The sequence below is a fragment of the Acinonyx jubatus genome, chromosome A3 (genome assembly GCF_027475565.1).
Source record: "Acinonyx jubatus isolate Ajub_Pintada_27869175 chromosome A3, VMU_Ajub_asm_v1.0, whole genome shotgun sequence".
NCBI classification, from domain to species: Eukaryota; Metazoa; Chordata; class Mammalia; order Carnivora; family Felidae; genus Acinonyx; species Acinonyx jubatus.
The window spans coordinates 83,524,709-83,550,257 of NC_069388.1; the positions used below are offsets into that span (position 1 = coordinate 83,524,709).

Below are 25,549 nucleotides of genomic sequence, written 5' to 3' on the forward strand. Positions count from 1 at the left end.
GCCTCTGGGGTCACATCAAACCACTAAAATGGAATCAGCCTCTGTACCAGTGACATGGCTCCCAGGCAGAGCAATGGAAGAAGTACCGAGGCATCCTCAGGTTTGGTTAAGAAATCATTACAGAGCCAGGGAGAAGCACCAGTTACTTTAGCAATATTTTGCCTCATGGATAACTCTCTATCTGAAATTATTTAATTTTTTAATGAGGTTGGGGAGGTATTCTTAGGGCTCATTGGTTAAGGTTTAACACATGAGACTGCAGCAAATTCCCATTTGTAAGAGAAGATTTCCCTTCTCTTTGATGGCCAGTCGAGAAGCCGTGATCTTGAACTTCTGACACACTGTCCAAAACACTTCAGGAAAGTTCATTTCCAAAATCTCAGTCAGTTAGACTCCGAGATAAAACGGGGAGAAAAAGGCATTGTAAGAGGGATTAATGAATGGAACTGGGGAGGGGCTGATGAGGCCTGAACTAGCTAGGCCTAAATCCCTTTCTCGTAACTTCTATTTTCAGTTTTAATGATGAGTGTAGGGTAACCTGGTGCATCCTGACACCTATCTCTGTAAAAGCATTAGAGAAAGTGGTTCATCCATATTTGTTTTAAAACAAAGGAAATCTGTTCTCCAGAACAAGGAGAAAGGCAACCTGATCCTTATTCAAGTAGGCATTGGCACCAAAAGTCCAAGTAAAGATGTAAAAGCAATTGCTGCTGTCTCACTCCATCTGGAATGTTCTATACCCCAAAAAGCAAAGTGAATACTCACAAATCACTCATTTACATGCCCGTGAGTCCTTCGTGGAGGGAAAGGACTTCAAAAACTTATAGATGAGTTGATATTTCAGGAAGTGAATCATTCCAGGTAAGCACAGAAATTTCACACACAGACATGCAGATAATCACCATAATTAACTCCAAGGAAAGAAGTTGCATCCCTCACCCTATAAGGACTGTCCTTTTAGGGTCAACCGAAATCAGTTCTGTATAATTCAGTGGGAAGTTCTGTTCAGAGAGAGCTGCCACTGTTGGTGATTCTACCTGGGGTAAACAAAGCAAGAGCCTCAGGAAAGAAACCCAAAGTTCTGATGAACACATGGCTCACTGGAGATATTTTATTATAGTCAAGGCAGAAATAACAAAAGCAAAAAGTATAAGAGAAATATACTTCAAGCCAATAACCAGCCTCTATCTTGTATACAGTTTTGTAAATTGCTGAGATTGGAAAGGAGAACTTAGAAATTACTTAAATGTATCTTCTAAGTCTCTGGTCTAAAGAGCTTGAATGCTCCCTCTCCTACTCATCATCCTTCCTGGTAACACCACAGGCCAAGACTAGTAGACCCCTCTGAACTAAAACCAAAGGTTTAAAAATATAATGACCCATGGTGCTCACTATTACATTTTTCAAATGGTGGCATGTAGAGCATGCCGGTGTAGGAGTCAGAATCCACTCAGAGATCCTGGAAATATTTTAAGGTCTCTGGGTTTCAAGTTCCTCATCACATGCAGGTTTATGATTAAGAACATGAACTCTGAGGGCGCCTGGGTGACTCAGTCAGTTAAGGGTCTGACTTTGGCTCAGGTCATGATCTCACAGTTTGTGAGTTCAAGCCCCGCATCAGACTCTGTGATGACAGCTCAGAGCCTGGAGCCTGCTTCAGATTCTGTGCCTCCCTCTCTCTCTCTGCCCTCCCCAGCTCACGCTCTCTCTCTCTCAAAGATAAACATTAAAAAAACTTAAAAAAAAAAAAAAAAAAAAAAGAACATGAACTCTGGGACCAAATTTCTCAGGGTCAAATCACTTTACCCTTTATTTTATGACCTTGGGCTTAGAATATCACCTGACTCATGGTTATTGCTGCATACATGTTGCTATTGTTGTTACAGATAAACTGACAATTAAAACACTGGTCCTTCCCCCACCACAGAGAAGTAATAAGGAACAAACAAGATGAGATTTTTGAAAAGCATTTAAAAAGAGTACAAAAATTACTATGCAAGAAAATTTCCTATTATGTTTTTTTATAATACATTCCACTAATCTCTTTCATTGATTCTAAGACACATTTTTGTTCACATTTTAACATCTCTGAAAGTGATGATATTACATAGTTAACTTGACAATCTTTTAAAATTTCTTTAAAAAAAATTTTTTTTAATGTTTATTTAAAACATTAAAGGAGAGAGAGACAGAGCGTGAGCAGGGGAGGGGCAGACAGAGGGAGACACAGAATCTGAAGCAGGCTCCAGGCTCTGAACTGCCAGCACAGAGCCTGATGTGGGGCTCAAACTCACGACCCATGAGATCATGACCTGAGCCAATGCTTAAACTACTGAGCCACCCAGGCACCTCTCTTTTAAAATTTCTAATGGTACATAAAGCAATGTTTTGTAATTAATGTTACCTTTCATTCAATGAAATATGATAGTATATCTTCAATAAATGCAACTCCATTGGTTATTTCTGAATTCAGACATCTAATCCTGTTGAGGATAATGATTTTCTTTATTCTTCAGATGCCTTCTTTTATATTCCAAGCTAATTTAGTCCAGGAGTACTACTCCTAGACTATGAGTCAGAAGGAGTAGGGTCCAATCCCAATCAAAACAACCACAAGGGTAGGGAAATCAGGAGGATTCGATAAAATGACACACACAATAATCTTAACTGGAGAAAAACACATTAAAGAAGCTAGGATATTTATGAGGCATAGTCCTCAAATAAATTCAGGTAGGTATTATGGGATAAAAATGATATTTCAAATTCATGGGGAAAGAATGAACTTACTAATGAAAAAGTTGACCAAAGACAAAAAGGGAGATACTTAAAGGGGGAAGAAGAAGTAGAATTGAAGACCTACCTTATTCCTTACTGTAAAATAAATTCCAAGTGCATTTAAATGTGGCAAAAAAAACCCCATAAAATATTTCAACAATGAAAACTTCTGACGTATCTACTATGGACAAAGTCCTGTAAAGGACAAAACAAAGTCCTTCCTTTTGTGATACATTCCATTAGGTCTAGCATAACAAGTGCCATGAAAACAAAGAAAGGCAAGGGAGGTATAGAGTGGTAGCAGTTTGCTACTTTATAAGCCCTTTCTATGATATATAAATGCACTAGAAAAAAACATTTTTCAAAATAACTTCAGAGTATAACAGACATTCCTAAATATGACAAAAATGCATAGGCAACATAAAGAAAAGCACTAATAAATTTAATTTGTTTATATTTTTAAATTTCTGAATGGGCAAAAAAATCTATAGATAAATGGCAATGGGCAGGGTGGGGAGGGTATTGGGAGGGAGGGAACTGCTACATTTTGGACAAAGAATGAATTTCCTTCTAAGTATTCTTTCGTTGTACAATTTTCAAAATCCAGTAGAAGAAAGGAGAAACAGGATTCTAACACTGGCACCAACTAGTTTTGTGACCTGGTGTACGTTGCAACCCCACTAAAGCTAGAGCTCCACTTCTATTACATGAGAGAGCTGGACTAGCTCCCACACAGGGTCCTTCTAAATCCAACACCGTGCAACTGTCTACAAATCTCCAGTTTTGAAAAAAGAGAAAAGGCACAATGTGCGTTAAAGAAAATGAAATGTCTTACAGAATACAACACAGATGAAAGACAGGCTGTTTTGCTTGGATTCCTAAAAATTTGCAATGCAGAAGTACAAAATGAGACTTCTTTGTAACTTAAAATTTTTAAAGAATCACTATGGGTGAAAAGTAACCTAGAATCACATTATTCTCCAGTTCACAACCAACAAATCATAAAAGGTATCCCTCCTTTTAAGGAAGTAAGGGGTCATTAAGGGGCTACCTGCCTTAGAGTGAAAAAAATGAAATTCCAGTAAATCTGGGAGGAAGGCAGCATACACACTGAGTGACCCAACACCTACAAAAACCACAAAGGAAGTGAAGGGAAGGGGAGAGGTGGTTTCTATCAAGAGCGGTGGGGAAATGACATCCTGGTAGGACTGCTGTGCACAGCTCACCCCAGCGTCTTTTCACGGAGCCTGACTTACAACCTAAGTGACTCTGGGGGTCTGAGTGAGGAAGTGGGTTGGCCCCAGCTGGCTCCTCATATTTCGTATCTCCAATGCTCTGCCTAACCCAGATGATGTCACTTTTTACTCCCAGGCTTATCTGTGGACGCCACACTGCAGGAGAATCTCTCCTCCAACTGCTCACAGCCTCCCTAGCCCATGACGTCATTCCCACAGCCTTCCACGGCTCCCTGAAGCTGCTCCCTTCACCTAGCATCCCACCATTCCAGAACAGTGGCACGCACATCAATAAAACATAGTCTGTGATTTGGGTTTCATTAAGGTTTTGAGGAAATCTTTTGCCCTGGACAGTGAGAAAAGGAAACAGAGCAAAGAAATAAAACAGCAGCTCATTAGACCTGAAGCAGAGCATAGGGTTGAACCCCACTCACTTGGAAAGGGTTGCTTAGGGGTCTTGGGAAGTCTGCAGGCTCTATGAAAAGGAGCGTTTCTCTTCAGACATTAAGCAAGTAATTTTGTCAGTGGCATTTAAATGAAGGGCAAGAGGTCTAATCTAACCACTAAGATATCAAATTAGAACAAAACCATTCTAAGAGTGTGAGCCCCTTACTTGATAACATCTGAACCACGGGGACTGCCTTGACCACTTGAGGCTGCCTGACAATCCCAGCACCCTTACAAAGCCGGGCTTCCCCTTTCTGTAAGAAATTCTTCCTTAAAAGGAGATGAGTTTTGGGGAAATAGCTTTTTTAAATACCTATTTATGAAGGGTCTATTCCCCAGTAGTTGTCATGATCCATGCTTTGGTGCATGTTGCCTTATTCTGTGGGGATTCAGTTGAGGTCAGAAACAGTGGGTCTGCTGAGACCTTATGAGAGTCTGCAGAGAAGCCTGTGATACGAGGTCCCAGTTTTATAAATTGGGACTTGGAGCAAGGGGAGTCACCCAGCTCAGGGCTTCTTCAGCAGGGGATCTTATTAAAATACAGACCCTTGTGCGACAGGTCTGGGATGGCACTTGAGATTTCGCATTTCGAAAAAGCTCCTGGACCACTCTTTGGGCATCTCCATTGGGTCATCCCTGCCTTGGCTCTGGTGGGAGAGGGGTCTGGCTGCTGGAGGTGGCTGATGCTGTCAAAGGATCATGAGTGAAAATATTCAGCCTCCTACTTTTTCCCAGTTCAGTCCCCTAAAGAGAGCCTTCTTTTTTTTAATAAACCCAGTGGTTAACAACCAGCTTGTTAGTTAAAGGCCTGAGGGACACAGAGGGAGGCTTATGCTCTACTACTCAGTTCATTAACCAGAGTAACAACCAATTTCAAGGTGATTATTGCTATTATAAGCTCTGATCAATTTTTTAAACATGTTTCCAGGTTTTGAACCTAAAGCAGGAATATTAGAGCAAGGAGAGCAGCTGTGTTGAGAATTAGTCATATCCCCAGATTAATATCTGATCTCTCCATCAAAAGGGACACAGGACACATTTAGTTAGGGTTCTAATTGTGCCTCCAATAAACCTCCACCACAGTGAAATATGAGCACCCATAATTTTTAGTTTCAACTTCCTATTCATAATCCATCTGACTGGATGGTCTTGAGCAAAGGCAGTTAAAGCAATTTGTTTCACTTATATAAAGGAATAAATCAGTGCTTAATTATATGAGGTTTATTATTAACAGTGCTGGCAATCTGACCATATGCCATGACTTCATCTTTTTAGATGAAGAAAAAATATGAGAATATATACTGATTGCTTTTATGATGCCTTTCTCCATTCTAGAGTGGCACATGGGGATGAAGGTAGCACAAAATGTGACCCAATGAGGAAAATAAGAGGCCAGGAATTCACTTCTCTGAACACCCAACAGTGGACCTGGGGTGCAATGGAGAATGGTCAGGGAACAGTTGCCATCGATCAGGAGCAGAGATACTTCAACCCATCCTAAGTACCACTTCCCATCATGAGAACAAGGCCATCAAATTTTTTCTACAGAATCTCAGTGTCTTTCCTAAACCAGCATCCAATCGCCAGCCTGCAACAGAGGAGAGAGACACAGATTTGATGTCAGAGGTGTAGGTCCACCTCCCTACTCTTGCTCTTATGAGCTGTGTGACTTGAGTAAGTGATCTAACCCCCTGACTTCCAATTTCCCTAGCTGAAAAACTGGGATATCAATGTCTTCCATGCAAGGTCATATGAGGATTAGATATAATGGATGGTTAGCACCTGGCCCTATTAAGTGTGCAGTAAAAAGTGGCTATTAGTCTGGAAACTCCTGTGCTGGGGATAAATCAGAGATCTGAGACTTAACCATGTCCACATCCTGTTGTCCTAGGTGAACTGGCTACATCAATGACAATATTTCAAATTGTGTTTTTACACTCTTGCCTTTGATGTCTACTTCCAGCATCCAGGGCCAATTTGCCTTCCTCTTTAGATTGCTGTGTATCCCACAGCCAATTGGTAAACCTTTTTATTTTTTATTTTGCCTTCCTCTTTAGATTGTTGTGTATCCCATAACCAATTGGTAAACCTTTTTAATTTTTATTTATTTTTATGTTTATTTAGTTTTTGAGAGAGACAGAGCACGAGTGGTGGAGAGGCAGAGAGAGGGGGAGACACAGAACCAGAAGCAGGCTCCAAGCTCTGAGCTGTCAGCACAGAGCCCAACACGGGACTCAAACCCATGGGCCATGAGATCATGACCTGAGCCAAAGTCGGACGCTCAACCGACTGAGCCACCCAGGCTCCCCAAGGTAAACCTTTTTTAAAAAAAAGTTGGGGCACCTGGGCAGCTCAGTCGGTTAAGAGTCCAACTTCAGCTCAGGTCATGATCTCACGGTTCGCGAGTTTCAGCCCCGCATCAGGCTCTGTGCTGACAGCTCAGAGCCTGGAGCCTGTTTCAGATTCTGTCTCTGTCTGTCTGTCTGTCTGTCTGTCTGTCTGTCTCTCTCTCCCTCTCTCTCTCTGCCCCTCCCCCACTCATGCTCGGTCTCTCTCAAAAATAAATAAACATTTAAAAAAGGTTTATTGGGGTGTCTGGGTGGCTCAGTCAGTTAAGTGCCTGACTTTGGCTCAGGTCATGATCTCATAGTTGGGGAGTTCAAGCCCCGCATCGGGCTCTGTGTTGACAGTCCAGAGCCTGCTTTAGATCCTCTGACTTCCTCTTTCTCTGCCCCTCCCCAGTTCTCCCTCTCTCTCTCTCTCAAAAAGAAGCACTTAATTTTTTTTTCAAAGTGAGAGAGAGGGATAGAGAATCCCAAGCATTTTCCACACCGTCAACACATGGAACCCAACATGGGGCTCAATCTCACGACTGTGGGATCATGGCCTGAGCCAAAAATAAGAGTCAGACGCTTAACCAACTGAGCCACCCCGGGGCCCCTGGTAAACCTTTCTGAGGTGTGCCTATTTTATAGATGAACTAGTCTTGTATCACACAAGATGCTGGGAGGCTCTGAATTTATTGAGAAAGGGTGTTAAAGCCTTCAAGATCAGAAGTGGGAGCAGGCAGGTTTGCTCAGGAAATGCCTCACATAGGTTCCTGGAACTCCTGCTTTGTCAGATGCTAATAGCCCAGTCAGTGTATATTCTCCCTTCTTCCTTGGTGAAAGAATCCAGTTGGGATTGCCTGGCTAAAATATGCCCTTACAGGTCAGAGTGACCAATGATGTGTAGATGGATATTGTTGAAAATGAGTTACAAGAAGAGATTTTCTCTTAAGAAAGAGACAGACAGCTAGGATCTCCTCGTTTCGCCCTTCATTCCCTACATAGGCATGGAAGTGATGATGACTACAGCTCCAGTAGTTATCCTGGACCAAGAAGCATCTCCAGGGATGGAAGCCATCCTCTTGATGAAGGAACAGGAAGCTGGAAAGAACCTAGGACTCTGAGGACACCACAAGGTCATGACATTAGCCTAGTGCTTGTCTTCAGACTTCTTTTACATGAAAAAGAAAAACTCATAATTTATATAAGCTACTGTTATTCCTGACCTAATTACTATTAGCGAAATGCAATTCACCTTGCATTCTTATACACATCCCAAACAGACTTCCACTATTCACAAAGGACCCTGGAAGAACAGTGTTCCAGATCTGTGCTAAAAATGTGAAGAGCTGAGCTTTCCAACACAAAGTTATTAATAAATCAGTATGTTTCTTATAGATGGCCACAAATGTGGATGCTCCTTCTAGAGAGAAGGATTTATTTAATTTTATAATACTCTAGACTTGTAATAAATACCCTAAAGGCACACCTTTCTCAAGGTCTTTAGCTTAATTGGGTCCATATTCTAAAGCTTATGAAGTCACCAGTCCTAAATAGCTCTGCTTTTCATCCCTCACCAAGGCAGCCTTCAACCCTGTACTAGATACTGCAGCAAAATAAAATGTTCTTGAAAACATTAAGGGCTGATGAACTGGTTTGGATTTTCTCCAATCCTCTAGACTTTCTCTTCTCCCCATAGATCTAAAATGAAGTCCACTCACTTTGATATGAAGGCACTTGATTTGGGGCCACTCCACATTGATTTATCTAGCAGAAGGTGCTTGCATTTTTCAAGCCAGAGCAAAGAGCTTCCATACCACTCTGCCACTGGTGTAGTTCACTGGTTCTTGGCTGCCAAATTAAACATACTGCACCATTTCTTGCTCCCACAAAGAGCAACTGAGATGGTCTGACTTGAGAATATCACCATTCAGCACTAGAGAAATATATAAATCCGAAAAAATCCAAATCCTAGTTAGTTTCCCTTCCCATATATGACACTTTAGGTAACTAGTGTACAGAGGAAAAAAACAGATGGAATCTATCTGAACTTTCATAATTCACCCAATACTGACTCACACAAACATTTCCATGTTGTCTTAACTTTCTTATCTTATATTGCTGATATAACATGGAGCATATGACACTTAACAGGTAGAAATTAATTGTCGAGCAAACTTCAAGAGGGCAAACGGGCTAGTCTCCTATGTCTATTCTAGTGTTATTTAAAATCTTTATAAAATGATAAAAAATATTATTTGGGTTTGTTTTTTTTTTATTTGTTTTTGTTTTTGTTTTTCAGAGAGAGAGGACATACATGAGTGAGGGGCAGAGAGAGAGAAGGAAAGAGGGAGAGAGAATCCCATAAGGGGCACAGAGAGAGAGAAAGAGGGAGGGAGAGGAAGAGAGGGAAGAAGGGCTCACCCGAAGCAGGGATCATGCTCACCCAAAGCCAGGTCTGGAGCTCACCTGATGTGGGACTTGAACTCACGAACTGTGAGATCATGACCTGAGCCAAAGTCAGATGCTTAACTAACTGAGCCAACCAGGTGCTCAGAATACTTGTTTGTTTTGTTTTGTTTTGTTTTGTTTTTTAATGTGGGCAGATGTAACAGCTGGGTGGACTTGTTCTTATCTAGATATAAGAGATAAAATTTAAGATACCTCTATTTGATTAGATAAAATGGCTCATTTGAACCCAGATTGACATCTAACAGAGAAAACTGCAAAGGAATACAAATACAAAATAAAAACACTACCAGAAAAACACCTGGTTGGAGGGAGAGGCAAAGAGACATTAGTTGTTCTGAATTCTCCAAAGATAATATAAGACTGTATCAAATGAACTCTACCAACTGCCTAGTAATCCTTCCCTGACCACGGTAATAGGTAAACATTCTGTTGGACCTCTAGAACATACTCTAAAAGCTCAGGGTTCTGATTCTGGGGTTCAGCAATCCAGAATTCTACTTCCTAGCCCTAGAACTGCAGAAGACAATGGAATGGGGCCAGTAGACCACTAGCAAGGAGATCCCAGTCCTGCCTTAAACGGTCTCCAGCCAGGATTTAATGAGGCATGAATTTGCATGGCATAGTAGATTTTTTCTGTAAGTAGTTAATTAAACTCTTGAAAAAGTGATCATAAACAGAGCTGATAAACTCAACCCAAAGTAGAACATTAACTAATCAAAGCAATAAGCTTCACCTCAAAAGTACAAAACAAAAAGCTTGTAATGCCCATCTCCTCACATATAATCACACACACACACACACACACACACACACACACACACACTCATACACACACACATTAGTTAATTACTAAACTCTAGTCCTAAATTTCAATCTGGTTAAATAAGGTGGAGTGGGACTTGAAAACTGAAAATGTGAATGTAAGAGAATCCAGATGTCAGTCCAATTCGCACTGGAAGGTGTGGAGAGACCCGTGCCGACCTCTGCTTCCATAAGTGAATCCACTTCACAGGTCAAGTTAACATCTTGTTGTCTAGTTTTTATATTCATATATGCAATAAATTAATAGCTCTCTGCCTTAACTTGGAATTCTCAAAGTAAAATTGCGTCTACATGCATTTTTTGCTCCTTAGAATACACTAGGTTTCCCAAAACCATAATAACACACTAGAAATGAAAGCAATATTTCAGGTGATATATTTCATAGCACTTGGTCCTTAGCCCTCCCACACACACAAACACACCATGTCTTAGGAAACCATATAGAAAATAGGCAGTCTACTTTTTAATACCATTTTGTTCTGGGTTACAAAAAATACATGTAAAATATTTTAAAATTACCAAAAAAAAACACCAAAAAGGAAAAAAATGTATATATATATGTACATGATATATATACATATACACGTGTGTGTGTGTGTGTGTGTGTGTGTGTGTGTGTGTGTATACATACATAATCTCCTTGGTCAGAGAGATAAACCCTATTAACATTTTTGTGTCTTTTTTTCCTAGTCATTTTAGGAAATGTGTAAACATATAATTTCTAGAAAAAAATGTATATCATTTAGTAGTCTACTTTTTCACTAAGGAATGCATACTAAACATTTTTCCATGGCATCAAATATTCTGCAAAGTTATTTTGAGTGACTGGATAAATTCTATTAGATTCCTTACTGTTCAGATGAAAGTAAAAAATTTAAATTAACCATTCTCTAATATTAAGTATTCTGATTGTTTCTAATTTTTCAATACCTGTCCTTAGAGGCAAGCCATTGCATACATTTATTAACATGATTTTAACAAATTACTAGATGTAGAATTTAGGACAAAGAGTGTGAACAAATTTAAAACATTGATACATGTCAGACAAATGCCCTACAGATAAGTTGTACAAGTACAATCTGCCATAAATATATGAAAATGTCCCAAAGTGTGGTGAATTTCACTAATGTCCTTATCAGCTTATTTTCTCTTTGACAGCTAAAAAAAAAGACATATGAATTAAAATTTAATTTTTTATTGCTAGTGAGATTAAGCCTGTATTAATTTGCTGATTGTCCATTTGTACTTCTTCTCTATTAACAGAGAAGTTAATTATTTATTCATGATCTTAACCTTTTTTCTATTGGAGTGTTTGTCTCTTTATTTGGTTGGTAAGAATGCAGTATATTTTAGGGATATGCACCTTTTAGCTGACAAAAGACTATACACATTTCCTCCAGTTGTCTTTCAACTTTCCTCATAGTTTTGATATTTAGAAATGTTGGAGGGTTTTTGTGGCCAAATCTATCCATCTTCTGTCATATTTTTAAATTATTTTTATAAAGTCCTTCTTTGCCTTGTAACATCACTTATATTTACGAACTTCTGCCATTGCATCTACTGATTTGTGTTTTGCTTTTGTTTTTAGCTCTCATATTTAATACATCTGAAACTTATTTCGCCATGGCAAAAGGAAAGGCCCCTCTAATCCAGACTAGATGATTATCCATGAGTCCCAACTTACCCCACTGGTACCACATACATTCACTACCTTATTTATACAGCACTACATTTGGGCTATAACTTAAGCATAATGATTAAGAGGTTGAGTTTTAGACTCAAGACAGAACTGATTTGGATTCATCCTTCCTACCTCCTATGACCTCTGGCCAGTTACCCAACCTTCTTAAGCTTCAATTTTCTCACCTGAAAACCACTTAGCATAAGACCCTGCACATATTAAGTGCTCATAAATATTAGTCATTAGCAATATTTTCAATAAGTTCTCAGAATGACCACCCAAATTCTACATCTGCATCCGATTTTTTGTCACCACAACATCGAAGAATTGTATGGACAATTTCCCCAATGGCCTAAAGCTTAGTGAGGTAGCCTTCCTCACTTCAACCACGCCATGTAGAGCCAAATGACAATTCAAGGGGCACCAGAGTCACTATGTTTCTCCACAAAGTTCCTGGCCTCCCTTTCTCCCCCTGCCTCTTAGTATAAGCCACCACAGGCCAGCGGAAGGGCAAGAGGGGTCCACAGGTCAATACCACTGCTTCCCCCACCTACAAAACACAGACTCTGCTCCAGCCTCCTCCCTGACTGGGAGAAGCCCACTCACTTTACTCTATGGCTTAAAGTATTTACTTTTCCTTAAGGAAGAACCCGTGTCATTACATTTGGAGGCCTGGATAGTTTAGAACTCAGGAGAAAAGAGAACTCAGGGAGAGAACTCCAAGGCAAGATACTCAGAGTTTTCAATGGTTGTGCAATTAATTCAGTAACCTGCCCCAATCTCAGATGATCTCTAAAGACTGAAAAAACACCACCTGGCTAAAAAGCCAAGCAGTTAAATCTGAGACATAAATCATGTCTTGGTTACAAAGTTCTCCACCTCTCTCTTAAATCATTACATTCACTCCAATATTTCCTTAGCACAGAGGTGGGAGGCAGTTTGATATATAGCGGAAAGAACACAGTATTTGGAGTCAGATATAGTTGAGTTTGGGGAATCCCAATTCCAACACTCATCAGCTATGTGAACTTGGAAAAGAGAATGGGTTTACTCATCTGAAAAATGGATACAAAGCTTCTAACTTTACAGATTTATGGTAGGGATTAAATCCTACCTAACGTAGGAGATATTAACAAATGGTAGGACTTGTTACCTATAATCATTGGCACTTCAGTGTATATACTGTCTTCTCCATATTCTCTCAGTTAAGGACCTAGGGATTTGAGAGCTAGAAGGGAGATAGATCCAGTCGTCTAACTCTTCATTCTACACAGAGGAATTGAGACCCACCAAAGAGTTCAAAAGACATTTCTAAGACATGTGACCACATACCCGCCAAACCCCATCACCTGTCTTTTAGTCTAGTTCAGTTCAGCATTTATTTTAGCATCTACTATATGTTGTGTGATGGAGAGTAAAATGAAGAATAAGACAGAGCCTACACCCTTGGGCAGCTCAAATTTCAGTTCCCCTCTGGGTGTACACTCTCCCTCTTTAGACCATAAACTCCTCAACTAAGAAGACTGTGTCTGCCACCACCTTCTAGCACCCCACAGGAGCCAAAGTCCTGTGGTGCATACAATTGGTACCGAACACATTTTGGAGAAAAGAACTAAGAAGCGTCTTTATTGTTTCGTATCAGGTATGCTCCAGATGGAGAAAACCATTTTCCTAAGTAAGCCAGGGTCCACAGTACAACTTGCCTTGTCCTCTAGGGCACAATTCTCTCCTTAGCCTCAGTCCAGCCCCACAATAGAGACAGTAAAAGAATCTGACTCCAGAGCTTCCAGGTTTCTCATCACACCATCTCTTCTAATAATCTAGGAAAATGAAGAAGATAATGTAGGGCGGTCCACTCTCTGAGTAAAACAGGCAAGAGCCTTTTGAATGGATCCCCGCTCTGGGTGCAAGTGGTGTGAGGGCTCATCATTAAGTTCTTCACTTCGTTATCTCTTCTTGCTGAGCCTTCACTGTTCCATCACTATTCTCCATCAGCTCTTCGATTTTACGTCTAGACCTTTGCTTTGAATGTCTCCGTGTTGCTGCACTATCAATTAGTGGCTGCAATTAATTCTCTAGAAGCCAGGCTTTCCTGGCCAAGTACCCAGGAGTCAAAGAGACTCCTTCATCTTGGGAGATGGTGCCCATGACTGCCTGACTCTTCCAGTAGGCATCAAGGAAATTGCAAGCCACTTCCAACTTGCTTACTCTCTGTGTGCATATTCCTGTCTTCTTCCTCTGGCTAGAGCTGAGAGAGCCAGGCAGTGAGGTCTCAGTGCCTCTGAAGAGGATCTACCTCTGCACATAGCCATAATTTGATGCCTCTCTCTGGGATACATATAGGGAGTTATTGAGCCAAGAGTTTATTATCGAGCTTAGCATGAATACACAGTGCAGAGAGCTGAGTGCAAAACCAAATGTTCCAAGTGTTCCTAATTCCATGTGTTTTGAAGTGCCTGAAGCAGGAATTTTATGGAAGAGGGAGAAAGACTCTTCCCTGGTGGTAAATTAAGGATACATCTCTTTAGCTTTGGATCACGATCAGGCCCTTAGCAGTGAACTAATCCCATTCTCTCTTTATTTTCTAATTGCATTCTTACCAACAAGGCTGAACCTTGTTTTCATAGTATGGTAAGCCTTGCTAAAAAGCTTCTCTGTTCTGAGGCTCCCTCTAAAACATGTCTTCACTTCCAAAGGTAATGAACTCTTTTATAATAAACGCCTTGCTTTAATGCACACTCTCTTTGGTTTCCAGGAACTGCCTTATAATTACACAGCTCAGTATTGCATGTCAGAGGTTTGCTTCACCTTTAATATTTTATGAAGAAATTCAGATTTTGACAGTAAAAATATTTAACCCAGAGGACCCGGAGCTCAGACTATTATTTTGTAAAGTAGCCATCTAGCTGCACACTTGTGCATCGCTGCTTTCCCCAGTGCATACTCACACTCTTTGGTTCTCTCTGAGCAGACCCAACCACATGCTGTCCAGATGGAAACCTGGCTGTATCATTACATTATATTGAAATAACCCAATACCACCTGTTTCTGTTGGGGCTCCTGCCAACATTTTCCCATAAAACATTTATTTTGCTAATATTTTAGTTGGTCACCACAGAAGGACACTTGAAGTTAAAGATTTACCATGTGTTGCAGCCACTCGGAGCCAAGAAAGGCAAAAAAATAAAAATAAAAACAAAAAGCCCTTTGAAACCAGACAGCTGAGTTGGAGAAGAGCAAATGTCTATCCATTGTTTCCATCAGTGGATGCTTCACCTGGCATGATGTAATCACGGGCACCGGGATTTCAAAACAAGGTTTTCTTGGCGATCTTCACAAAATGAATTATTTTCGTGTGTCTGGTGCTCACCTTTGGGTTGCAAAAATATTTTCAGCTTTGTAAGGAGACTTTTCTTCTTCTTGGCAAATTTACCCCATCCAAGATGGTGCATGTGTAAATAAGTTTATGAGGATAGGAAGTGGATTAGATTAATTTGACATATAGAAACATAAGGTGTATATTATTTTCATTCCATCAAGAACAGGATCGGGGATTGGTGTTACATATTAGGAACTGACCCTGAACATGATGTTCAAAGTCATTAAATGCTCTTGGAAGCAGAAGCAATGACTTTATCTTCGGGGCTGAACATCCTCAGTTGGAATCCCTTGGTAAGTGGATATAGTGCAACCTTAATACAGTTGGACAGCATTTTGTTTTTCTGTCTTCTGCAACTACATAACTGTTTGTCATAAAATATATAATTAAAGCTTAACTGGCTCTAAGATTGGGAGACCACTGAAAGAGTTTACCAAGGGTGTCACGTGGAACTGTCTGCATCTAGTTGCACCTTTAGAAGAAGACCTTTATCATCTACCTCCTGTGTCGTTGCCTCTGAACCCAGCTTCCCTGCTGATTTTAGCTTACACCAGCATTACTGACTTAATTTTCTCTTGTACACCGAACCTCTTCTCCAAAATGAAGCCCAGAGGACTAACAAAAACACACAAAGAGATTAATGGAGTTTGGCACATATGCTTAACTTCTCCAATCTTCTGGTTTTCACAGTGCCTGGAATGTTCATGAGATTTTCCCAGAATTCTGATTCACTGCAAAGCGGTATTCCTTTCTATCACTGTAATTGGTGATTCAATTATAAAGGTTAACTGCATAGCCTTTGCCCCTCTTTCTCCCCGGTTAATTAGGAGGCTGTGTCTTCCCTTGCGCCTCTTCTAGACTGATGACTAAAAATCAGAGGGGAAAAAAAAGGAGTGAGCCTGGAGCCTCACTCATGTAATGTGTCCATTTTTCAGCTCAAGGAGCTCTTTTACACCAAAATGCCCACTTTGCATTGTAAAAGTAATTTATATTTTAGATATTTGTTTTAAAAGTCAACTTGTAACCTGTAATGGCTATAGATATAGATTAAGAATCACAAGTAAAGCAATGTACCTCTCTTGACAGCTCCCATTCATGTTCACATGTCCTCCCTGAAGACAGATAATCATATAATTAAGCGATCCATTTTTCAGCATATATGTGCTGCACAAAAGACAGTAATACAATGAATCCTGGTGTGTTCAAAGTAGAAAATACTGAATAATCACCTTTTTTTATGAAAGCACTTGACCTTTAAATTGATATTTTCCCCCAACAAATTATAATTATTGTTCAAAGAGGTGTTGAATACAGCACAGATAATCCAAAGGTGGCCCATCTGTTACTCACTGTTACAGTCTGTCAAATCACAGCTTTAGCTGACTGCCATAAAAAGTACAGAAAGAGTCACTTTTGGCTTTCTGTCAATACCAACCTTAATTTTTTTGTTCCTTTTCTAAGATTATAAATCTAAATTCTTAAGACCCACATGAATTCATAAATACCACATACCACTTGTGAATTTGCATCTTTGTACTTGGAGAATCTCAACATTCTGGATGGCATTAAGCAGGACAAGTGGTAACTCAGCCTTGAATGTTGAGTCTGCTCTCAAAACAGAAACTTTTCTCTTGAGTTGCCAGACTCAGCCCATAAAAATAGAAGATGTCCAGCTAAATTTCAATTTCAGAAGTATAAGAATGTCCCATACAGAAATGTATTCATTATCTATCTAAAATTCAAACTCAACTGGGCATCCTGCATTTTATCTGACTGCTCTACATCTGAGCACTCAGTCTCTCATTCTGATTTGCTCTAGGTATCTCTTTTTTTCCCTTTTCTAAAGAGGGAAACATCAAAAATGGACAGCTACAGCTTCCAATACACATAGGTCGCTGATGGCTGAAAATGAGGAGTGCTAAGAAGTCAATATCCAACATCCTTTATGTTGTTGATTTTTATTAGTAACTGATTGGACCATCTCCCTTCTCTGATTAAACAACTCTCTTAATCACTGCCTCAATCCCTGGAATCCTTTATCAAGAGCAAGGACAATTCTGTCCAGTCTAAGCAAAGAAAAATGTGAACCTTATGCTAATATTCAAAAGCTTTTGTTTACCCTGCCAGCATCTGTTGGGGTGTGTGCATTGTGTGGATTCATCATTAGAAATGCTCAAGGTGACACAATGGTTTCTGATGCAGTCAGCTCGGTTCTGTTTGAGCACTGGATAGGCGCCCTGCCCTTCCCCCAAAGGGTCCTCCCTGCACTCCAAGCTCAGACCTGGACCCAGGGGAAAGGCTAGAGCAGCCAAAGTGGGCAGAGGGCTGTAAGCCCCAAGGCGACAACCCCCATGGCAAGGCTGCCAGGCCAGAGGAGCATCCTGGCCCAGGAACAGCAGAAACCTCTTCACCACTAGCCATCCCCACCTTTCCACTGTTGGGAAAGAAAATTTTCCTGGGTCCCCACTTCATTTCCCCTTCCCTCGTGTCATAAAGTGGCCACCACAGACTCAATATGAAATAATAATACTTCCTCAAAAAAGAAAAAAAAAGCAAACCTAAGAATCCATATTAAAGCAGGAAACAGAGGAGAATGAAAACATTTTTTTTCTTTATTGAACTGTTGCACTGATGAGAATCAATAGTAATTTTAAATGTTTTCATTTCACATTTAAAATGTTTTATATTTGTAAGTTTGGAGTTAAAAGGGCAAGTTCACTTACCTCATTTTATATCATAGCAATCTACTGCTAAAAGAAGCATAAGAGCACTTCCAACAATCTCTAAAAGGCATGGAACAGTTTTCCTTGCCAAATAGTTCTCCAAGTGTGGTCCCCAACCAGCAGCAGCAGCAGCATCACAGGGTCTTTTCAGAAACAGAAATTCCCACCCCCATCCAGACCTGCTGAACCAGAACCTTTGTTATAACAAGGCTTCCAGGTGATTCCCATGCACTATGGTTCAAGAACCACTGCCTTGGTCTATGAGATACTGCCAGGGTAGACTGAGTATCTCCTGGCTATCTGACCCAAACAGTGGCACTTTCAAGCACTTTTATGGAGTGTTGTAGAGTGTTTGTAGAGTGTTTATCTCTTTCTGCCAATATGAGATTGGCACTTCAGATTTCTGTGCCAGACTTAAAAACAGATTAATACACTGGTTTGTCCTTTTAAGAAGATGATCTCCATTTGTTACTTTGTACCTGGCTCCCCATGAAACACACACACACACACACACACACACACACACACACACACACACAAATTGCCTCTGCCCATTTCAAGGTATCTCCTCCCGCCCCCCGTTTGGTATATCCTGCACTCCCTCTCCACAGCCTCTTCTCTTTAACTTTAACCTTCAGCCTGTATCACCTCAGTCTCCACATTCACCCATCCCCCATTTCCCCTCTTCAACCTCCATCTTTTCTTCAGTTTCCAAAGCTCCTTTCTCATTTACAGCCTTACCCTATGCACCATCTTTCACCCAATACCCTGTATCAATCTTAGAAACTCTATATTCTAGCTCCCACTCTTACCCTGTGCCCCTTTCTCTCCCATGTAAGCACTATCTCCTTTCCCCACAGGTTAGCCAGACTCATCATATCTGGCTGCTCATCCCCAGCTTCCACTGATTTCCTGATGGCTCTTGTTCTCAGCCCCAGGCCTTATGGGATCACCAGTCCCAGACTCACTCCTCTTTCCCTAGCTCTGGAATCACCTGTCTTTGGCTTCTATTTCTGCTGTGACAGAATTTTTTCCTCTGATGTTACAGTCTTCCCCTACTTTCATACTCAACTCTTTTTATGATGTATCCACTGTTTTCCTTTTAAAATATATTTAAGTAAATAAGAGAGTTGATTTTGAGGGAAGTAACCATCCAGGTGGGATGAGGATAAATCACAAATTGTGGAGGTGGTAACAGAACAGATGATGGTGTAAAATCCTGGTGTAGCAGGCGGGAAGGGCACTGCAAGAAGCCAGAAATGTTAAATATCAGAAAAGAAAAGATCCAGGGGTAGAGATAAGCCATGTGGCTCCAGATCACGGAGAGCATATCAGTATGGGAAGAGTAAAGAGCCAGCTCAGGTAAAACAAAAATTTTGAACCGGTAAGAATCTAATGAAATCCAAAGACAGCCTTCCTGGGACAAAAGAAAAAAAAAATAACCAGACAAACATTTAATTTCAGACACTAGGAAAAACCCACAAAGCCCAATGGTGGATGAGGTCCAGAGACCCCAGTTGAAGAAATATGATACGTTTAGAAAGAAAGGTTTGAGTGCCAGTCAAAAAGGATCAATGCCAGAAAAATGTGCAAGAACTTGAGCTTCACCTGAATTCAAGTTAGATCTTTGGAGGGGTGGTGTGTGTTTTAGGATACCCAGCTTTGTTTACTTTCTTTAACACAAATTATGTCTAACTTGCAGTATGACTTTGTAAAATCTGTGTTTTGGTTTCAGAAACTCTGGGCCAGTGATGTTGGCTTAATGCCAGAAAGACCAGGCACTAACATATTTTGAATATGATGTCACAGACAAAGTACAGGAAATGATTATCACTGGGCAGATAAAAGGAAAATATCTTAAAAGAGAATATAAACTTCTTAACCTACTCTAGAGGCATCACGGTGAAGATTTCTGTGCACCAGAGAAAGAAAACTCGGTAATGTGTGTAAGGAGTGCTTTGCATATGTGTGAGGTTAGAGAAAAAGCCACACCTGGATTGCAAATGTATTGGCTCCATCTATGAGTGTTCTTCTACCAATCCTGAAACAAGAAAATTATTATTTTTGTGTTTCCAGCGTGATAGTGTCAGTTAACATGTATTCAGATGTTGCTATATGCCAATGCCACATGCATCAGCCCATTTAATCCTCTCTGTTACCTTATGAAGCAGAGGAAGCTCAAAGAGCTTAAGCAAAGAGTTGGTTAAATCCCTCTCCTAGAACCCAAAGGTGGTGTGGGCTAAACTAAGATTAAATCATACAGCCTGAACCCAGAGATCAAGTTCTTTTTTTTTAATTTGTTTTAATGTTTATTATTATTTTTTAGAGACAGAGCACGAGTGGGGGAGGGGCAGAGAGAGAGGGAAACAGAATCCGAAGCAGGCTCCAGGCTCTGAGCTGTTGCCACAAGCCCAACGCCGGGCTCGAACCCATGAACCGTGAGATCATGACCTGAGCCAAAGTCGGATGCTTAATCGACTTGAGCCATCCAGGCACCCCTCAGAGATCCAGTTCTTTAATACCATCCCAGATCCAGCAATGGTTCTCTCTCCCAAAGACCAATGTGGCTCAAAATTTAAATTCCCTAGTCAGACTGTTTTCCAACCAGACCCACAAACCATAATTGGATTATGCATTTAGAATCTGAGAAACAGGAAAGTGCAAATGGTCGAAATAATGAGCACTCATTAAACTCCTTGGAAAGAACAACATAGTCTTTCAAGGCAGTTCCTACAAGCAAGTTTTGTTTGAAGACAAAAATTAAAAAGTTGGGCAGGGCATCAAGGACGTGATCATCACTTCTAGATCTTGGTTGTTTTCCCCCAATACCCACTTCTCCACTGGTTTTCCCAGAGAATATGTAGGTGCTCACTTATTAAAAATAAACTTGCATGCCAGTCCACCCCAGAGTAAGATCAAATGGCTATCATGGGAGTGATATGAAAATGGAGTCATTTCCGTGAAATTCCCAGGAGTGCTTTTTTGCTTTTAAGAGCAATGAAATCACTTTATGCTGGTAATTTATTATTTCCACCAGTTACTCAAATATTTGTCTACACGATGAAAAATTAGTTCTTACTCAAACATGTTTCTGCTTTTAAAGCAAAAGCATTCTAAATATTCAATGAAGCTGGGATTCTAGCAAAGGATCCACAAAAAGATAAATTAAAGACACATGCTTTCTTTCTCCGTAGATAAGCAAACTCAAAAAAAAATTAATAAAAATTAAAAAGCTGTACCTCTCTTCAATAGACATTAAATTTTACAGACTGGACTAGATGCCTGGCCTCAGGGAAGGAGCATGATTTCATCTGAACACCACTTGTTTGCCCACTGCGCTGAGTTTCCATGTTAATTAGGTTCAACTGCTTCTGAAAAGGGTGGGTTCAAGCTAGTCTCTGTTCTGTTCCTGGTATTCATAGCCTCAAACAATAACTGTATGAAGACACAAACTTTTTAAAATGTAGATCGTGGCTGGTGTTACCAGAAAAAAATATAGTTTGTGGTTCAATAGTTATGCTGCAGATTTTTCTATCACAATAGGAGTTACCATGTTTAGGGGTGCCTGGGTGGCTCATTGGCTAAGTATCTGACTTTGGCTCAGGTCATGATCTCGCATCCATGGGTTTATGCACTGCATTGAGCTCTGTGCTGACAGCTCAGAGCCTGGAGCCTGCTTCGGATTCTGTGTCTCCCTCTCTCTCTGCCCCTCCCCCGCCACACACACACAAATAAATAATTTAAAAAATAGTTACTGCATTTATGTGGAATAGTTCCCTCTCCAACAAAGGCATAGATGTGTCATCCAACGGAAAGGAAAGGGAAATGGGAAGGGACAGTAGGATACTTAAGAAGAAGAAATGACCATTTACTAGACACTGCCTGACCTACTGTGGGCAACAAAATGAATGCAGGAGACCCAATTACTGCACCTAGGAGTGTAACTTCTCCCTTCTAGAACTTCTGTGCACTTGATAAAAGTAGACCGGTATGAGTGAGGTTGAACAGCTTTTCCTCCTGGAAAACAGGACCAATTATACTCTTTTAAAAAATACCTCTTACTAAGCTAAATATTCCCATACTACTCCCAGCAAGCAGTCCTCTGGGAGGCAAAATTAGATAGAAGCAAGAAGAGTTATATAACTTACTCAAAACTGAGGGAGGATCAGGGAAAATGGGAAAATACTCAAAGAAATAAACTGTGTAAATAAATACAAATAATTCATCTAAGACAATAATTCAGCCTCTGAAACCTCACTTGAAGCCTGGAAGTCAATGTTTCCACTCAGTCACATTAATATTCAAACACATCATCGTCTAGGAGATTATTTTCTCTCTTGTCATCTGTTGGCCCTCAAGTATCCTAAGTATCCAGCACACGGTAAGTTGCCAACAGTTACTTTCTGAATGAACAGGAAATCACCTCATAGACCATCCAAGATAGACAGGATCCTTTTTAGTGATTATCAAGTTTCACATGCGTTAAAGTCATAAAAAATCTGGTTTGGGTCAGCAAGTTCAGTACATCGGCCCCATAAAAAAAGTTTGAGGAGAGCCTTTTCCACTGACCTTTTCTTCACATTTAAAACGCCTCTGAATTTGACAGTAGGTATCAAGAGATTTGGAAAAGGTCATGCCTCTTGCCCGAGTAGCTCAGCTTCCAGTTATCTACCCCAAGGAAGTAATAAGAGGTGTGAATAAAGATTTATGTGTGGAGATGTTCATCACAGCACTATTTAGAATATCTGTGGACATACATGTCCAGCCACAGGGCCAATTTTAAATTAACCTGGGATCGGGATACAGCTATGCAATGGCATATCAGTGACCATTAAGTGTGATGTTTTTAGAAGTCTTTTTTAATGGCATAGATGGCATTTCATGATATGATTATAAATGGAAAAATCAGGATACCACGCAATCAATACAATACGGTCCCAAATCTACAGTAGAGAGAGAGAGAGAGAGAGAGAGAGAGAGCGCGCTATAGGAAGACAGAGGCAGATAAAGAGAAAATCAGAAGTTAATATCCCATGATATGAATAGGAGTTACCCCTCAGTTATGAGGTTATGTAATGAGTGATTTTTTTCTTTCATCTTTTTTATATTGCCCAATTATAATATAATCCCAAATTGCTTTTATAGTTAGAAAAAAGCCAGAATTGTTTAAAGTCTTAGAATTGTTATCTGCTTAAACCAGTTAGTACATCTAATCATGGGGAAAGCAACATATTCTAAGTTTTAGCAGTTTCAATCACATTGATTAAAAATAAGGGTTCCAGCACATCTACTACCACAGAACCTCTACCGTTTCCTTATGCTGTCTTCAAAACTTCTGTGCATTTGCCCAAATATCCAACTCTTTATCATCTGTGTGACAATTAGGAGCTAATAATTACAAAGATTTGCTTGGGAAGGGAAGGGGAGGGGAGGAGAAGCTAAGGGAAGGGGAGGTTCGGAGAGTCAGATCCCAGCTGGAGTTTGCCATTGATTTTGTGGGCAGGTCACCCAACCCCTTCAGGCCTCCTTTGTCTCATCTGAGTTAAACTAGGTGATGTCCAAGTTCTTTTCCAGCTCTAAAGTCCATGAAATAATTGCCTGCTCCTCAGCCCTGGCCATGCTGTCCTAGGAGGTCACCACTGACTAAACTGCATTTGGAATATGGTAGATCTCAATTGCTCCCGACTGTCCAGTAACTCTAAAGGACAGGAGAGGCCAACCACAAACATTCTGGTCATTAAACAGCCTTCCTCCACCTCATCCCCTGGCTTCTGGGTCCAAACAATACAACCTGCTTAGGTTCTGATCTCCCCACAGGGTATAATTTTAACCTTACCGTATCCACTTTTATCAGAAGGGAAACCAAATATGTCATTGAGAATATGGACCCTCAGCCTTTTCTGGGACAGAGATGCCTTTGAGAACCTACAGAAGAGATTGATTGACTTCTCAGAAAAATGCTCTTTCATATCAATTTTTTCACTTCATGAAGTTAGAGAAAGACCAAAGTTCTTAGTGGCCCTTGAATGAAAGGTTAAGAATCCTTGGTTAAGAAAATATTGACCTATTCAATAGAGCCCCCCAAATTTTAAAGTATGCGTCTTTTTCAATAATAGGGTAATTCTGATGACTAGAAATAATCCATGTAGCTACAGAGGCCCTCCTGGGCCTTGTGACTTGAGAGGAAGGGAAGGTACAGGTATAGCCCAGTAGAAGAGTCTAGAAGGCAATAAGCTTTAGGACTGCAGTGAGGAGCTGGGATCCCAGAAGCTATCCCTGCTCCAGAGCCCATATACAATTCACAATGCTGCAACCATAATCATGACACCCTTATCCTTTACAAGAATTTTAACTACCATCCACGTAGTGTTTACCATGTCCTACACATTACCTCACTTGATCCTTGCCACAACTCTCTATAGTACTACTGTGTTTTCATGGTACTCAATACATACATCTCCATTTTACAGTTGAGGAAACAGTATCAGGGAGGTTAAGAAGCATCTTAACCAAGGTCACAGAACCAGTAAATATCAGGAGTACATATCACACAAGCTCTGCTTGCTCTATCCACCTGCTCTTTAAAGCCAACCATTACCAAGCAAGTTTCCTTGCTCAGTAACTGGGTTGAGTTAGTTTCTCAAGAAACATTGGTATAAGTTGAACACAAGTGACATGGAGCAGACTTGGAGAAAGTTGGCAACAGGTGGCAGCTGGGTGGCAATAAAGCTTTGATTTCCAGTGTCCCAAAGGTCTGTCTGAAGAAGAAAGTGAGGGGAGCGATTAGCTGGGAGCTGCTGAAAAATAACATCTTTGTTATTTTTCTCATTTCCCTCATTGTTTCCCTGTCTGTTCAAGGCTGTGAGTGAACAGCTACAGCCAGGGGAACTCCATAGCTGTAGGCCATCGCCAAGGCCTTTACTGATATCCCAGGGCCAGGGAGTCACACAATAGCGCACAGCAAGCTTGGCTCTATGTTCCAAAAACTGGCTGATTCTCCGAACAGAACAGACTCCCTTTGTCCCCTAGTGACCTTACTCGGAATCTTAGAACTTTAGAAATAGAAAGAATCTCAAATGTTACTTGGTCTAATTCTTTTCTCTTTTTCATCACACTCACCCTTCCTTTACCATAGACTTGACTTTACCAAGGAAGAAATTAAAAACCACAGACAAGAAATGACTTACTTGAGACTACTGTTCCAAGAGAAGAAATTGAACTCAAATTTACTCTGGGCTGGGAAGTATACTGATATTTTACAAATGCATCCCACTTAAACTTATAACCACTCACTAAAGTAGGTATTATTATACCCACTTTATAGATGGAAAAATGCTCACAAAGATAATTAACTCACCAAAGTGAAACATACAAACAAATGCTATTTGAACACAGATTAGCCTCAACAATAAAGCCAAGGCCTTTTTTCAAAAAACTCTACTGGCTACTAGAGCTGAGCAAGAAGTTACCCCAGTCATGACATCATAAGGTGTAAGTCCAGGTGTGTTGGTTCCTTTGCACTCTCCTTACCTCTGGTGCTCTGTCTCTCTAAGTCCAGAGAATGCACAGCAGACATGATAATGGAGGTCTCACCAAAGTGAGACCTCTTTCATGGGCACAGCAGGGAAAAAGAACAAACACCAGAATCCAAGAAGGGATGATTTGGGGTTATATATATGCCAGAGTGG

The 25,549-nt window shown here is 40.5% G+C and overlaps 1 protein-coding gene and 1 long non-coding RNA gene across 7 annotated transcripts in view; one reads left to right on the top strand and one right to left on the bottom strand.

The window, feature by feature from the left end:
• The window catches only part of LOC106976242 (E3 ubiquitin-protein ligase RNF113A), a 503,753-nt gene that overhangs the window by 285,973 nt on the left and 192,231 nt on the right, over positions 1 to 25,549 (bottom strand). The gene's annotated exons all lie outside the window — the stretch shown is intronic.
• Positions 9,751 to 20,188, top strand: LOC113603216 (uncharacterized). 4 transcript variants are annotated; one of them, XR_003424758.2, is made up of 4 exons: positions 9,788 to 9,891; positions 13,258 to 13,401; positions 15,300 to 15,431; positions 19,597 to 20,188. It is a non-coding gene; the product is annotated as an uncharacterized LOC113603216 (long non-coding RNA). The 4 variants fall into 4 exon arrangements; XR_008289369.1 differs by lacking the exon at positions 9,788 to 9,891 and adding an exon at positions 10,144 to 10,268; XR_003424757.2 differs by lacking the exon at positions 13,258 to 13,401 and having other exon boundaries at positions 9,751 to 9,891; positions 19,597 to 20,187.